Here is an 18,910-nt window from a genome sequence, read left to right on the forward strand (position 1 = left end):
ACTAAATCCCTAAAACCTAAATTCTCATCGTTTGTAGCATAAACTTCCAAATGTCAGAAAGCTATAATACTACATAATAGTTTGTATCGTGAAAAAGAGGTTAAAATTAGCAGAGAATAACTTTTGGTATTTTGCTTATAAAATAAGACCTATGCTACTACACAAAAATTTTGTCTATATTAAAACGATCATTACACATGCTAACATATTTGTAGGATGTTATATAAAGTAATGCTGGGTAAGATATCTAACTCTTTAAAAAAGCAAAATGTTTACTATGTATATATACTTCTAAATAGGAATGATTTTATTCATTGAAAATTACAGTTTCTGTCTTAGAAAGCTTATATTCTATATTCCTTTCAGCTAGTTAGAAGCCTAAGGAAGAGAAAAATCCCATGAACAGAATGTTATAGGTGAAATACAGCTGCAGGGTTGAAATTTCATTATGATTCTATTCAATTTCCATTGCCCCACAGGAACACACATGCTTAATTCATCAGAGCCCCCTTATTATCTCTACAACACCTCCAACATCCACATGCATGACAAAACCATTAGTATGGCCAGTTTTAACATTTACAAAGTGAATCCAGCTTTGAAACAGCAGTGCTGGCAGGATGTCCCATATGCTTTTAAAACATACACAGAAAAAGTACACAGCACGATGTTTCTCAAAAGAATGACAGTAGTCTCTTTATACACCTAAAATAAGAAACCTATGTTCATGTTGATATGGTTAGATAGATTCAGTTCCCATTCATAAAGTGGTATGTTGATTCAAAGATGAAATATGTAACAAATTCCTCATTTGGAAGAAGTCATCTCCACTGCCAGAAATTGCAAAATACTATACCTCATATAGGAAGAATCTAGCCACTCAAAAGCAATTCCAAATTAGCTAAGAGAAAAGTTAAATGCAGAGAAATGGTTATGCCCACTGGTACATTCGCTTGACACTAACCTTTGAATATATATATTTTTTCTCTCTCTCATTTCCTAATTTTTAAATATTCAAAAAGTAACATGTTTATCCATTTCGTGAATGAATGGTAGCTAATAATAATTTTATCTTAAAAGCCCATTTATGATTTCAGGTTTTTCTTATGGTATTATCTCAGTCTCGAATAATCTCTATTTTCTTTCTTATTAATAGATTTTTGAATATTTTCTAACTTATAATTCATATTTTCTGTTCCCTTTCAGGATTTTTCTTTTATTTGTACTTAATCTCCTATGTGGGTGTCTCTTTCTATTCTTGTTCTCTAAGTGATATTATATAACAAATAGACTTTTTCCCCTTTGGTAAGTTTATAGTAATACTAGAAGCAATAGAGTTAATTTTCATGGAGCATATGCTTTGAAAGTGGAACTTTCCAAGGAGAGTGGAATAATGGGTCAATCACTCATATGCTTCCAGAATAGCAGGAATTCTTCTGCCCAACTATAGCCAAAATATAGTCAAAGGTAGGAGGCTTGAGATTCCATTCCAGTCCATCACAGCCATGTTTCAGAAGAGCATGGACAGTTCACAATTCATTCTGTAACCCAAAGGGTCTTCTCCCAGTGACCTGGAGAAAGCCAGGTCACTATTAGTGCACCTCTATTAGTGCACCTGATAACAGGTTCACTGTCTGCAAACATTGAAGCAGACCCTTGTATCAGAATAAGCCCCACAAACTAATGTTTTGGAGACAGTTCAGTCTACCAAAGAACGTAATAGAACACACACCCACTAGAGTTCCTGGGAATAGGGTCACCAAATGTCTCAACTCCAGACCCAGCATCAGCATATGATCATGATCATGTGAAAATGTGACCAGCATGTGACTTAGATCCAACTCCAGTCGACTATGATCCCAGGGGCATTCACATCAGCCTGCATACTTACAGGAAAAGACTTTTACTTGACAAAACAAGTTTGTAAAGACTGAAAAAGAGATTTTTCAAATGCAAGGCTACACATATAATAAATAATCAGACAATCATGACATTGCCAATTTATAAAGTTCCAATAAGTGATCCCCAAAAAATAGAGATATACAAGTTACCTATAAAAAGATATTAAAATAATCATCTTAAGGAAGTTCAATGAGATGCAAGAAAATATGGATAGGCAACTAAGTAAAACTAATAAAATAATGCATGGACAAAATTAAAAGTTTAATAAATAAATAGAAATCATAAAATGTACCAAACAGAAATCACTGGACTGAATAATAAGATGACAGAACTGAAAATTTCAATAGAGAGTTTCAACAGCCAACTTGCTCATGCAGAAGAAATGATTGTTAACTCAAAGGCAGATGATTTGCAATTAGATGATTAGCAGAACAAAAAGAAAGATTTCAAATGAGAGAAGAAAGCATAAGGGCTTCATGAGATGCTGTAAAACATACAAATATACAAATCAAGGGAATATCAGAAAAAGAAGAGAGATACAAAAAAAGCAGAAAGCTAATTTAAAGAAATACTCTCTGAACACTTTCCAAATCTCAAGAGGTATATGAACAGAAAGCTTAATGGACTTCAAGCAGATAAATTCAAAAATTAAGACTTTGAGACACGTAATAATCAAATTGTCAAAATTCAAAGACAAAGAGAAAATCTTGAAATGAGCAAGAGAAAAGAAACTCATCATTTATAAATTCCTCCCATAAGGCTATGAGCAGATTTCTCAACAGAAACTTTGCATGCTAGGAGGGAGTGGGATAGCATATTTAAAATGCTAAGAGAAAAAAACAGATTTAGCTAATTTAAAGAATACTGTCTCAATCAAAAATGTAACACCTAGCAAAGTTGTGCTTCAGAAATGTAAGTTAGATATAGTTTAAGACCAACATAAGCTGAGAAAATTCATCACCATAAGAGTTACCTTAAAATAAATGATTAAAGGAATTACTTTATTTCAATCAAAATGTAATAAGTATCAATAAAAAAACATATGAAACTAAAACCCCAGTGGGTACATGAAAATATTTCATCAAATTTAGAAGACACTGTAAATTTTTTATTTATTTATTTTTTTTGAGACAGAGTTTCATTCTTGTTGCCCAGGCTGGAGTGCAATGGCGTGATCTCAGCTCATGGCAACCTCTGCTTCTCAGGTTCAAGCAGTTCTCCTGCCTCAGCCTCCCAAGTAGCTGGGATTACAGGTGCACAGCACCATGCCCAGCCAATTTTTTTTGTTTTTAGTAGAGACAGGGTTTCACATGTTGACCAGGATGGTCTAGGTCTCTAGACCTCCTGATCTGCCCACCTTGGCCTCCCAAAGAGCTGGGATTACAGTCGTGACCACCGCGCCTGGCCAGTGTGTAAATCTTAACTGTAGTATGAGTGCTAAAATAAAGAGATGTTAAAAACAACTATAGCCATAAATAGTTAAAAGGAACACAACCCACATACACACACACACACACACAAAACACAAATATAAAGTCTGACAATTAGCATAAAATGAGGGGGAGGGGACAAATAAAAGTGTACAGTTTTGTATGTGATTCAACTTAAGGTGCTATTAGCTTTAATTAGAATATAACCAAAATATGTTTATGTAACCTTCATGCTAACCACAAGAATAAACTTTCTAGTAGAAACACAAAAGATAAAGTGGAAGGAATCAAAGCATACCACATATAAAGAAAACAAATTATAAAGAAAGACAGCAAGCTTGAAAGAGAAGTACAAAAAATGAACTATAGAACAGTTAGTAAAAATTTAACAAAATGCCAGTAGTAAATCCTTACCTGTGAATAATTACTTTAAATGTAAGTGGATTAAATTGTTCAATCGAAACACCCAGAGTAACTGAATAATTTTAAATAATATAAAAAAAGATGTGAAAATGTGCTGCCTACTAGAGACTTGCTTTAGACTTAAGGACACACATACACTGAAAGTAAAGGAATGAAAAAAGATATCCCAGGAAAGTGGTTATCAAAAGAAATCAGGGAAGTAGGGTTATTAAACACAATAGACTCTTAAGTAAAATAATAAAAACAGCTAAAAAGGCAAACGTTATTATAAAGAAGTCAGTTCATCAAGAAGTTATAACAATTATATATAAATATATGCATGCACATACAAACTATATATATATATACACATACACAACATCAGAGCAACTAAATATATACAGCAAATATTAGTAGATCTAAAGGGTAAGATAGACTACAACACAGTAATAGTAAGGGACTTCAATACTCCAGTTTTAACAGTGGAGAGATCATTCAGACAGAAAATAAATAGGAAAACAGTGGGTTTGAACAATATGTTAGACTAAATCTACCTAACAGACATATATAGAGCATTCTAACCAATAGCAGCAACATACACATACTTCTCAACTAAACATGAAACATTCTTCAAGGTAGACGGTTATGTTAATAGATTATATGTTATATCACAAGACAGGTCATAATAACTTTAAGAATATTAAAATCACATCAAGTATAGTCTCTAATAAAAATGTAATAAAGCTAGAAATTAATAACAAGGAATTTTCAAAATGTAATAAAGTTAGAAATCAACATAAGAAAGTTTTAAAATTCCTAATGTTATTGATTTCTGGCTTTATTACATTTGGTTATAATAGTTGGAAATTAAACTATTTGTTTCTGAACAGCTAATTGGTCACAGAATAAATTGAAATGGAAATTTAAAAAAAAACCTAAGGCAAAATAATTTGAAATCACACTATACCATAATTTATGGGATGTAACAGAAGCAGTTTTAAGAGGGATGTTTATGGCAATAAATGCCTACATCAAAGAATGAGAAAGATCACAAGTAAACAACTTCACATTACACCTCAAGGAACTGCAAAAAGAAGAACAAACTAAGTCCAATCAGTAAAAGGAGGGAAATAGTAAAGACGAGAAAAGAAATAAATGAAATAGAGACTGAAACAACAATAGAAAAGATAAATGAAATTGAGTTGGTTATTTGAAAAGGTAAAATAAACACATCTTTAGCAAGACTGAGGAAAATAAAAGAGAGGACACTTCATAAAATAAAAAACAAAATAGGAGATATTACAACTGATACCACAGAAATATAAAGAGTTATGAGAGTATTCATGATAGTATGAATAATTATATGCCAACAAATTGAATAAACTTTAAGAAATGAATAAATTCCTAGAAACATATTTTGCCTGAATGAAGAAGAAATAGAATATCTGAGGAAACAAATAATAACTAAGAATATTAAATGAATAATTTTTTGAAAAAACTACTGTGGCTGGACTTTGAGTCTTAGATTCTTGGCCTCCTTGACTTCAAAGAATGAAGGAGCCAGCCCTAGTGCCAGGGTGAGTGTTACAGCTGAAATAGAATTCATGGACCAAGAGAGTGAGCTGCGATGAAGTTTATTAAGTAGAGCAAAATACAGCTTCAACATAGTAGAGGGGAACCCGAAGTGGTGCCTCTGCCAGCCTGGAAGGCTAGAGTTGATATTCTTTTCCTTATCTCCTCCCCTTTTCCTTCTTTCTTCAGTCTGAGATGTTCATTTTTCAGTCCTCCCCCTGAGTGGTTTATTTTCAGCCTCTTGTTGGATTGGCCGAGGACTCAAGGCCCTAAGTCATCGAGACAGCACATTTTGCTTAGGACTGGGCTGGGAAGGCTCTGTACTGAAGAGTTCTGGTTCTGACTCTGGGAAGTCCTTTTTTAGCTGTATCCCTCACTACTATCTAAGAAATTCCCAAGACTAGATGTCTTCATGGGGCAATTCTACCAAACTTTTAAAATAGAGTTAATACTCATAATCCTTCTCAAACTCTCCCTAAAAATTGAAGAAGAAATACTTCCAAACTTATTTTAAGAGGCCAGCAGTATCCTAATCTTTAAGATCTGGCTTTAAGCCAGACAAGGAAACTACAAGAAAAAATTAAGAGCAAATAATCTTGATGAACATAAATACAAAAGTCTTCAATAAAAACTAACACATAATTCAACAAAATATTAAAAAGATTTTATTCACCATGATCGACTGAGATTTATTTCTGTGATGCAAGAATTTTTCAACCTATGTAAATCAAAAAAATCTGCTATATCATATTAACTGAATAAAATATCTATGATTTTCACAAAGATGCAGAAAAAGCATTTGACCAAATTCAACGTTCCTTCCTGATAAAATCTCTGAACAAATTAGGGATAAAAAATGTATGTCAACACAATAAATAACACATATAATAAACCCTCAGCAAGCATCATAGCAATTAAACAAATGTTGAAAGCTTTTTCTCTAAGATCTGGAACAAGATGAGGATGCTTATGCTAGCCAATTCTACTTACTATAGTACTGGGAGTTCTAGCCTGAGCACTAAGACAAGAGTTGTTTTTGTTTGTTTGTTTGGTTTTTGTTTTTGTTTTTGATTTTCATGCTAAAAAGGAAAGAAGTGAAATACCCTACATGCTGATGATATGATTATGTATATATAAACCTTTAAAGATGACAACAAAATACTATTCTAATTAATAATGTATTCAGTAAAGTTTCAGGATACAAAATCAACATGTGGAATTCAGCAGCATTTTTACTACACTAATAACAAACTATCTTAAAAAGTTAAGAAATCCATTAAGATAGCATAGATATTAACGTAAATAAAATTCTTAGGAGCAAATTTAACCATGTAGGTGAAAGATACATATACTGAAAACTGTAAAGCATTGATGAAAGAAATTGTAGTTGACACAAACAAATGGAAGATATTTTATATTCATGGATGAGAATTAATATTGTTAAAAAGTCTATACTATCCAAAGTGGGATTCAGTTTAATTCCTGTCAAAATTTCAATGTCATATTTTTCATGGAAATAGAAAATACTATTCTAAAATTTGTATAAAAATCACAACAGACCTCAAATAGCTAAAGTGATCTTGAGCAATAATAACAAAGCCAGAAGTGTCACATTATCTTACTTTAAAATAAACTACAAAGCAATAATAATCAACAAGTTATTGGTACTGAACTAAACAAAGCAATAATAATCAACAATTTATATGGTACTGAACAAAACAGACACATTGTCCAGTGGAACAGGATAGCGAGCCAAGAAATAAACCCACATATTTAGGGTCAACTTTTGTTTTTACAAAGCTACCAATAATATCCAATGGAGAAGGAATATCTTCTTTATCAAAAAATGCTGGGACAAATGGATAGCAACAGGTAGATGAAAAAAATTGAAGTTTTATCTACACCATATACAAATATCAACTCATAATGGATTGGATTTTAGACTTAAATGTAAGATGTGAAACTGTAAAACTACTATAATAAAACATAGCGGAACTTCTTCATGATATTGTGATGAGCTAAGATTTCTTGGACAAGACCCCAAAAGCAGAGACAAAAGAAGCAAACAAATAAATGGGATTACATCAAACTAGAAAGCATCTACACAGCTAAGGACACAATAAACGGAATGAAAAGATAATTTACAGAATGGTAGAAAATATTTGCAAACTTTGTATCTGATAAATGGTTATTATCCAAGATGCATAAGAAACACAAACAACTGATTAGCAAGAAAACAAGGACCCAATTTAAAAAATGTGCAAATGAGCTAAAAAGACACTTCTTAAATGCAATACAAATAACCAACAGATATTATCTATTTACATATTTATCATATATATATATATATATATAGCCATCTAAATATATATAAATGGATATCCATTTGTATATATTTGGATATATATATTTATATACAAATGATATATATGGCTTCCCCCACATGTATCCATTTAAATATAAAAAGATACATATTTATAAGGCTTCACCACTAATCTTTAGAGAAATGAAAATTTAAAACACAATATATCACCTCACACCTGTTAGAATGGCTATTATCAAAAGACAAAAAATAACAAGTGTTGGGAAGAGCTGGAGAAGAGGGTACTCACATTTACTGTTGATTGGAATATATCTAGTTATTAAAGAAAATGGTATAGATATGTCTTGGACAGCTAAAAAAACAATTATCATATGATTCAGCAACTCAATTTTTGTGTGTTTATAAAAAAAATTGAAATTAGTATGCCAAAGAGATAGCTGCCCTCCCATGTTCACTGCAGTGTTGTTCACAATAGCTAGGATATAGAAGCAATCTAGGTATCCATCATTAGTTGAATCGATAAGGCAAATACATTATCTTTATACAATTAAATATTATTTGGCCCTTAAAAAGAGGAAAATATTTTTTGTGACAGCATAGCTGAACCTGGAGGACATTCTGCTAAGTAAAATAGGCAAAGTACAGAAAGACTATGATCTCACTTACATCTGGAATCTAAAAATGTTTGATTCATAGAGAATGGGGGTGGACAGGAAAAAAGGAGATGTTGATAAAAGGTACAGAGTTTCAGTTAGGAGAAATAAGCTTTAGTGATCTATTGCACAAAGTATTGATTAACAATAATCATTTTCCATTTCAAAATTGCTAAAAGAACGAATTTTAGATGTTTTCACCTCACAAAAATAAGTATATGAGGTGATGGATTTGTTAATTAGCCTGATTAATCATTATTCCACATTGTAACATGTATCAAAGCATCACATTTTATTCTATACATATATACAATTATTAATTTTCAATTAAAAATTAAAATTAAGGGATAAATTTAAAATGTCATCTGGGAAAAGAAAAAAATTGAAACTTTCTAATGCTTTTTATACTGACTATCCACAATAATTGTGAAAGGTAGAGACTATGATTAGTTGCCATTTACACATAAGAGAGATAAAAAGCTGTTAAATGACTTTACCAAGGACATTCATCTAGGATGAGGGGACCAAAGTTCAATTCCAGAAAGCCTAACTCCAAGGATAATATTAAGCACTACATGTGTCTCACACTACGTGCTCCCTGTGTAAACATACCCTGATGCTGCTGATTCCACAATCTACTTTTCTAATCAGATATTGTATTTGCGCTCCAGATCTATGTACCTAACTGTATTAGGCTATTATTGCATTGCTATAAATACTTAAGACTGCATAATTTATTTAAAAAGAGGTTTAATTTCTCGCAGTTCTGCAGGCTGTACAGGGAGCTTAATGCCAACATCTGTTTCTGGGGAGTCCTCAGGAAGTGTACAGTCATGGTGGAAGCCAAAGGGGGAGCAGGCACATCACATGGCAAAAGCAGAAGCAAGAGAAGGAGAGTGGGTGAGAATGTGCCACACATTTTTAAATGATTAGATCTCTCAATAACTCATTATCTTGAAGACAGCACCAAGCCATGAGGGATATACCCTCATGATCCAAACACCTCCCACCAGATGGCACCTCCAGCATTGGGTTTACCATTCAGCATGAGATTTGGGTGGGTAAACATATTCACACTATATCACTCTGCTCTTGGCCCCTCCTGAATCTTACATGCCTCTGACATTGCAAAGTACAATCATGCCTTCCCAGTAGTGCTCCAAAGTCTTGACTAATTTATCTTTAACTTAAAAGTCCAAAGTCTCATCTGAGACAAGTAAATTCCCTTCCACATATGAGCCGGTAAAATCAAAAACAATTTAGTTACTTCCAAGATGCAATGGAGGTATAGAGATTGAGTAATCACAGCTGTTCTAAAAGGGAGAAACTGGTCAAAATAAAGGGGCTACAGGCCACATGCAAAGTCAAAACTCAGCAGGGAAGATCTGCTCATTAAATCTTACGTCTTCAAAATAATCTCCTTTGACTTCATCCTAAATCTAGAGCACACGGTTGCAAGGAATGGGCTCCCAAGGCCTTGGGCAGCTCTGTCCCTGTGGCTTTGCAGGGTTCAACACTGTAGGCTGATCTCACAGGTTGTTGAGTGCCTGTGGCTTTTCCAGATGCAGGATGCAAGCTACTGGGGTCTGGAAGATGATGATCCCCTTTTTACAGTTCCACTATTCAGTGCCTCATTGGGGACTCTGCGTGGGGCTTCCAATCCCTCATTTCCCCTTGGAACTGCCCTACTAGAGGTTTCTTGTATAGGCCCTAATCCTGCAGCTGGCTTTTCCCTGGGCACCCATACTTTCTCATACATCTTCTGAAATCTAGGCAGAGGCTATCAAACATTCTTCACTCTTGTATTCTGTGCACCACATGTTGAAGTCACCAAGGCTATGGCTTGCATTCTCCAAAGTGGTATCCTAAGCTGCACCTGTTCCCATTTGAGCCCAGACTGGCGCTGAAGCTACCAGGAAGCAAGGAACAGTGTCCCAAGGTTGAAGAGGTCAGAGTGGACCTGTGATGGGCGCACAAAATGATTATTTCCTTCTAGGCCTCTGGACTGCCCCAAAGGTCTGTCAAAAGTCTTTGAGACCTTTTGTTTATTGTCTTGTACATTAGCACTTGGCTCCTTTTTATTTATACAAATCTCTTAACAGTGGTTGCTCCACAGCCTGTTTGAATTCCTCCCCTGAAAAAGATTTTTCTTTCTTTGCCACATGGCCAGATGGCAAATTTTCCAAATTTTTAATGCTTTGCTTCTTTTTAAAATATAAATTCCAGGTTTACACCATTTTTTTTTTAACTCACAGATCTGAGTGTGGGTTGTCAGAAGCAGCCAGGTCAAATTTGAATGTTTTGCTGCTTAGAAATTTCTTCTGCTAGATACCGTAAATCCTTACTCTTTTACTTTAAGTTAAAACTTCCAGAGATCCCTACAGCAACAACAGAATGCAGCCACACTCTTGGCTAAGACACAACATGTGTGACCTTTGCTCTAGTTCCCAATAATTTTCTCATTTCCATGTGAGACCGCTTTGGCCTAGACGTCACTTGTCCATATTATAATCAGCATTTTGATCACAATAATTTAATCAGTCTCTAAGAAGTGCTAAACTTTTCCTCATCTTTCTGTCTTCTTCTGAGAGCAACAAACCCTTCCAACCTCTGTCCATCATTCAGTTCCAATGTCTTTTCTGCATTTTCACATATCTTTATAGCAATGCCCATTCAGCAGCAGCACTTATCTATATTAGGCCATTCTTGCATTTCTCTAAAGAAATTCCCAAGGCTAGATAATTTACCAGAAAAGAGGTTTAATCAGCTCATTGTTCTGCAGGCTGTACAGGAAGCATAATGCCAACATCTGCTTCTGGGGAAGCCTCAGAAAGGTTACAATCATGGTGAAAGGTAAATGGAGAGTAGGTGCACCACATGGTAAAAGCAGGAGTGAGATAGTTGGGTGGAGAGGAACCACAAACTTTTAAATGACCAGATCTCATGAGAACTCCCATCATGAAGACAGCACTAAGCCATAAGGGATACAACTCCATTATCCATACACCACCCAACAGACCCTAATTCCAGCACTGAAAATTACAATTAAACATGAGATTTGGGCATGAAAAATATCCAAACTATATTACTAACTTCCTAAAAGAAATGCCTGCCCAGCTTCGCAATCAGAGACCTGATTTTGCTTCGCTCATTGCTCCCAAATTGAAAACAATTTCTATCAATGTGGTTTCCCAAATATATTTCAAGTAATTCACATCTCACTGTCTTCATGGCCACCACCTTTCAGAACATTTTGATTGCTTTTAAGTATATGTGTATATATTTAGATTTATAACAATGATTCAGTGAAATGCAGTAGTGCCTTGTCTAAATCTTTTCCATTCCTATTGCTGCTTCTGAAAGAGAGGGAAAGCTTAACTCTATAACTGTATCCTTTGGCAGTAAACACTGATACCCCAAAATATGGTGATGTGATTTGGTTTTGATTCATTAGAGTTTAGAGCTTAGAGTTTTCTTTTTTTTTTCCTCCTGCTAGAATAGATGTGGATTTAAATAACTGACATCAGACTCCCAATTCATCTTCTTACTTAAATTTTTTTTTTAGTTTTGTCTCTTGGTTATACTGATAATTACAAGGACAGCATGTACCTTAACTTCTCTGCAGGTCACTTTTAGAGACAGAGTCTCGCCCTGTTGCCCAGGCTGGAGTGCAGTGGTGTGATCTCGGCTCACTGCAACCTCCTACTCCTGGGTTCAAGCAATTCTCCTGCCTTAGCCTCCCGAGTACCTGGGATTATAGGTGTGTGGCACCATGCCTGGCTAATTTTTGTATTTTTAGTAGAGATGAGGTTTCACCATGCAGCCCAGACTGGACTTGAACTCCTGACCTCAGTCTCCCATAGTGTTGGGATTACAGGCCTGAGCCTCTGTGCCAGGCCTGCAGATCATTTTTTGAACTTTTTAAAATGTTGATATAATAAAAACAGTTGCAAAAAGGAATATATGTTTCTGTACGTAAACACAGATTCACCTATTGTTAATATTTTATCATTCTCTCTCATCTACATAAAAATAATTTGCATAAATCATATCTCTATTTCTACTCTGGCTCCATCTATCTCTCTATCTATATGTCTGTATCAATTTACAGTTAGTTAAATAGATTTTATTTCCCTAATACTTCCTTGTCACATTTTTCCTCCAATATGAAATGATATCTGGTCAAGTATTTTTGATTTTTAGTCAAAAATTTTGCCTTTTAAATCTGGAATATGTACATATCTTCTTTTTTCTTTTTGAAAGAATATTGCTCCACTGTTTGATGTTCCAACAATATTAGAACCAAACTATATATTTTTGAAAAAATGCTACAAAAGTGAGTTTGTATTCTTTTTGGGGTAATACATCTGAAAGTATACAATGTCTATGAAATCAGTGTTAACACACATTTATGACAGCAGTGCTACATATGTACATTGGAATACTGGAAAATAATAACACCATAACCACACAACTCAAATTTGTTTTGAAATTTTCTTAAAGTAGATTTATTAACATTGTCTTCAAAAAGCCCATCAGATATTCATAAAGCCTGTGAAAGCTTTGTGTTATAAATACTGAAGAAAAATGATTCCAGGAATTAAAATATTTATCCAATTTAGATGTTGCCTATTTGTCTTTAATTCTTAGGACAGTATACAGTGAGTGTTTTTCTTCACATCTGGTATTAATCTAGCATCATTTGCTTCATAGTACTACTGAGTTGTCACATTTGGATCTGTAACTATTCTCATTTAAACTTTATTTCGAAAGGCATTGTTGATTTTGGTGCCTTTAGGTCAGTATCAACACTGCAACCCAAACTGCATCATAAATGACTGATAAGAAGAACAATGTGATTGAGGTATATAGATAAAACAGATTTGATAATATAAATCAAATTTTTACTTAAGACAAGGATTATTCAATCACAGTTCTCTCTTAAGACACTATTTGAGAATATCATGTTAACTGAATGCTTCATATAGAATTTTTTTAACCTGAGGAATGAAGAAAATGTATAATTTAACATCACGCAATTTAATATGGACATTGTGCCTAAGTTTAAACAGAATTTTAGTCTAAAAAAAGACTTCCAAAACAAAGAATATCCGTAGTACAATTATATATATATATTCATGAAGCCCATTCAAATAAGATCATATAATGTAATAGTTTCCATTGTGTAGTACTTGTTTGGCTTTCGTGATTCTGATGACCTAGGAAAAAGAAAATAAAAGGGAAGGAGGGGAAGAATAGAGGAAAGAAAACAGGAAAAGAAAGGAAAGCCTGATGTCTCTCTACATAGACATTTGTTAAGATCTCTACAGATGCGTATCTAAATAGTAAATTATAAACTAGGCTCGTCTGGAATTGGGCTAATTGTTTCCTCTGCTACACTCTGAGTGCTTCTTGTAATTTTATATTAATATTCATTTAAGACCAGTTGGGCTTTCTTTCTGAATTACTATGCCAGATGATTCAAAACAAGGATTTTCTGAGCTCCAGACTAAACAATAATTCATTTGAAATGAAAACCTTTTACTGCACTTTCCAAACTGATTTCTCCTACTTAATCTCCCATTCTATTTAATTATATATAATGTATCATTCACCCCAGAAAAACTCTAGTAATTCCTGACATCTTTTTCCATTTTTCTTTTTCCAGTATATTACAAATTTTTTTTTCATTTCATCTCTTAATACCACGCAACATCAATGGTTATCATCTGAGTGACTACCATTCATTAATTTTATACATACTAATTTGTTTCCTGGATTTATTCTCTCAAATAAAAATCAAATCTTGTTATTTTCCTGTCTAAAGTACTTAATACTTCCACATTGTGTTAATGACAGAAATCTAAATTTTATATGTTACAAGCGTCTCTAGAGATGTGGCTTCTGTCTCTCTTCAGTCCACCTCGCAAACACAAATTATCATTTGATTTAATTTAGTATCTAATCTTGTTCTTTCCTGCTTCAGGATCAATGCTCACACATGAACTCTCACTCACTTTTCTTTACCTGACTAGCTCCTACTCATTCAAGTATCAGTTCTAATTAACTCCTTGGGGAAGAATTCTCTAACGGCACCTGGATATCTTAGAATATTTTCCTAATTCTTTTTTATCCTTTGGCATCTTCATTTGCATAATACTTATCAAAATATATAGTAACTCCCTGTATAATTACTCTTAATAACAATAAGCTCTAAAATTTTAGAGAAAGAGATCCTTCACTTTATTTCTAAATCCCTCAAATCTATCTACATACTAAGTAAATAGTGGTACCCAGTAAGATATGTTTGAATTAACAAAGAAATTATAAAATTGAAAAAATAATGTATAGAATTAAAAAAAATCAGTCAAGAGGAATTCCATATCGAATAATGGCTACTATGTACATTTGATCATCTGTCTGATAAAAGCTTACAGAAACCAATTTAAGGCAAAGGCTGATATTATTTATTAAGCCTAGCAGTTAGAGCTACTGTTAATCAGTATGGGGCTTTGCCCATTCAATCCGGACAACCTAGAAGCACAAAGGCTAACTTAAACTTTTGACAGTCTTGTGGGACTAGAGTGACATGACCAAAAAATTGGACCAAAGAAGAGACTGGAAGATTGCACAGTGGGAATAATGAAAAATCAGAGGTATTTCAGATGTTCATAAGGAACGTAGCTTCGCTTCAATTTATAACAATCTCTATATTGAAGTCACTTGAGCCTAAATACAAATCTGACCTGGAGATACATGTCATATGCCTTACGTTAATTCTATGGAATTTTATAGTAGAAGGTCCATCTCACAATAAAAAAGAATGAGAAAAAGAAAAGACCACATAAACAATGACCAGTTGAAATTATATAAAATAGAGACTCAAAGATGGCCTGAAAAATGTACAGTTAGCATAATAATATTGGTTTTATAAGGTTTAAAATATTTTATTGTTGAATAAAATATATTTTTATTCTTGAATAAAATAAGCCAAAATTTTATATCAATTAATATTTTTAATGACAGAGTTGAAAAGAGAATTATTATAGTGAAAAATAGTTTACAATACAAATGTCAAACTAATCACAGAAAAATAATATGGTGAAACACACCTGAAGTACCAAAGATTTAAAGAGACAGTGAGAAGGACTAACATATATTAATTTCAAACCCCAAAAGAGAGGAGTATAAATAGCAGAAATAATTGTTAAAGATAAAATGACTGAAATTATTTTAAAAGTGATGAGATATTTTCTTCAAGGAAGCAACAATTAAATTGAAAGTCCCCTTTTTTAAAAGTAACAATAAAAGCCAGAATACAGTATTTAAAGAAAATAACCACAAACTTAGAATTGAGTGCACAAAAAGATTCTTCAGAAACAAATGTTTTCTGAATATACCATTAAAAAAATGTTTTCTGAATATACTAAAACTAAAATAATGTGTCAAAAGTAGGCCTGAACAAAAACCGTTAAAAGGTGGTACTCCAGTAATTGAAATAACCCCTCATGGAAGTACAGGAATAAAAGGAAAATAAAATACAATACATAATTCTTTTGGCAATGGTACACTTGGTGATTCAGACTATTACACAATAGGTTCTAGTTGAAAACAACTTGAAAAACTTTTTAAAAACATAAAGATCATCTTGTAAACTTCAGTGAGGCACCACCACAAAAAAAGAAAATGTAGGTTTGTTTAGCTATGATCTGTGATATAAACAGAGCTTTAAGAAGTCAGCCTGACACTAGAAATTCCTTTTGGTTTAGTACTAACTGCCAATATTGGATAATATGCAAGTGCCCTTAGAAGCCAAGATTGTTTCTTGTTAGAATATTGAAAGACTTATGAAACTAGGGTAAAAATATGTTTTCACGTCCCAACGCTTGAATAGGGCTTCTATAGCAATCCACTGTAAAAAGAAAGACAGCTTAAAAAAGAAAACTAAAACAATATTCATTGGGATCACATTGTTGGTTTAAGAAATTTCCAAGAGAAATTAAATAATGTTATTAATTAAAGCTTGCTGTCTGCAAGAACCAAAGGTGAATCCCTCTGCAGTAATATAACAAAATATTCCATGGTTTCAAAATATTTGTGCAGTCATCAAAATAAAATGTATAGTAGTCTAATACAATTTATCTTACTCAAAAATAACTATACACACAAAAGGCAAAGGGTGTGACTGAGAAACAAGAGAAACAAATGTCAATTGAATGAAATTTACAGGAGGGCCAGTAAAATTACCAGATAGACAAAGCTATAATCTGTAATTAAATGAAGTTTAATAATTTAAATGCATATGTTTATAGGAAGACTGGAGGAAATATAATGAATTAAAATATCTACTCTCATGAAGTTAGAAGTAAAAGAGAATACTGAACCTGAATGTAGAAAAAGATGATAAAAATAATTGCACAAATTTATTAAAAACAAACTAAATAACATAGAAAATTGCCAAAACTAAAAGGAAATAAAGAATACAAGTTTATTTTTCACAATAATAAATTTCATGGATTCTTTAAGATGGAAGTAACAACCAAAGAGAATAAATAGATAATATGAGGTATAAAAATAAGGACATCATTACGGTTTCTATATATACTACAAATATCTAAAAAAGGATTTTAAGAACAAATTTTTCCCAACAAAGTAGAAATTTAAAAGAAATTACCTGTTCGGAAAACCAAATACCGCATGTTCTCACTCATAGGCAGGTGTTGTACAATGAGCACAGGGAGGGGAACATCACACAGTAGGGTCTGTTCGTTGGGGGGTTAAGGGAGGGACAGCGGAAGTTTGGGAAGTTTAGGGAGAGAGAGGAAAAACAGGGTTCTTTCAGAGGGTAGGATTGGGAGAGGGAGAGCATTAGGAAAATAGCTAATGGATTTTGGGCTTAATACCTAAGTGATGGGTTGATATGTGCAGCAAGCCATCATGGCACATGTTTACCAGTGTAACAAATCTGTACATCCTGTACAGGTACCTTGGAATTTAAAATAAAAATAAAAAATAATGATAAAAATAAAATGGTAAATATTACATAAAATAACATAATATTTTCATGACTTTGAGTTAGGAAGTGAGTTATCAAATAATATAGAAATATGAAAACATTGACAGGCTTGTCTCTATTAAAATTAAGAATTTATATTTTTAATTTACTGGTAAAAGAGATCAAAATAAACTGGTAAAAGAGATTAAAAAAAAAAAAAAAAGCCATGAAATGGTGAGAGGCATTTGAAGCGTAAATAGCCAACAAAACTCATAGAAAAAAAAAAAGAAAAGATTAAAGGTCACTACAAAATGCAAAAAGTAGAAGCACAACTAAATAGAAAAGCTGGTGCAAGATTGGAAAAGATGGTTCACTGAAGATAATATTGAAATGTTCAATGTAGAAATAAAAAATATGTTCATAGTTTATCAGAAAAATACAAATTAAAACCACCATGATATGCAACTGTATACTTGTAAATTCAGTAAAGTTATAAGTGTGATTACCATTTAGCTAGTGGAATGTGAAGCAACAGGAATACTCATACAAATCTAATGGAGGGTAAAGTAATAGCATCACTATCACACATCAACTAAAATTGAAGTTAAGCATAATCTAAAACCCACTCATTTTACTCCTTTGTATGTGTTAACAGATATGTATGAGCATGTGCACCAATAGACATGTCTAAAATTGTTCAGAATACCAGTGTTTGGACTAAACTCAAACTAGAAATTAATGAACTGTCCATCATGAGTTAAAAGGAGAAATAAATTGTGAGATATTGATACAATATTCTAAGATAATACATCAGGAGCAAAGAAATTGATACAATATTGATATTAATACAATATTCTAAGATAATACATCGGGAGGAAAGAAAGTAGGGTAGGAAAAAGGCATCATATTTTTGAGGAGTATCATGTAAATCATGAGTGACAGAGCATAATATATATTATAGGAAGAAAAATGAATGAGCTATGGCTACACTAAACAACATAGATGACTCTGGCAAATATTATAGTGAGAAAGGTAGCAAGAAGTAAGGTGTACTAAAAATATTGTTTTCATTTACACACATTTAAAACAGGTGAAAACTAATTTCTCATGTTAGTTTTAATAGTGAATATCTTTTAATTATAATTCACAATTAGTATGTAGTTAATACTTCTGAGAAACCTAGAAGGTAGCAAATTGGAGGATCCAGAGGAGTTGTTTTAAAGTTTTGATAAGTTACTACTTCACAACAAAGGTAGACAGGGAGATTCACTTGGGGATAATTCACCGAGTTTAACATTTGTCACTCGTGAGTGTTCCTTCAAAATTTATAATTCGGTAAAAATTATTTTAAAATGCATTATTTAATCTCTAGAGTAGTCAACAAAAATGTATAAAAGTCTACAGTTTTCAAATTTAAGAGAAAATGAAATGATAAAACTTTTAATATCTAAAAATTTAGACATTAAAAAAGGACAAAGGGACATGGGATAAATAAGAGAAAAATTATGGTGGAATTAACCAGTGTCCAAATAATTAATTAACACTTCAATTAAAGTAAAGAACTATCAGACTGGACAAAGAAATTAAACACCTAAACCACAATATGGGCTGTTTATAAGAAAGACATATAACA

This window comes from Callithrix jacchus, chromosome 1 (genome assembly GCF_049354715.1).
Source record: "Callithrix jacchus isolate 240 chromosome 1, calJac240_pri, whole genome shotgun sequence".
NCBI lineage: Eukaryota > Metazoa > Chordata > Mammalia > Primates > Cebidae > Callithrix > Callithrix jacchus.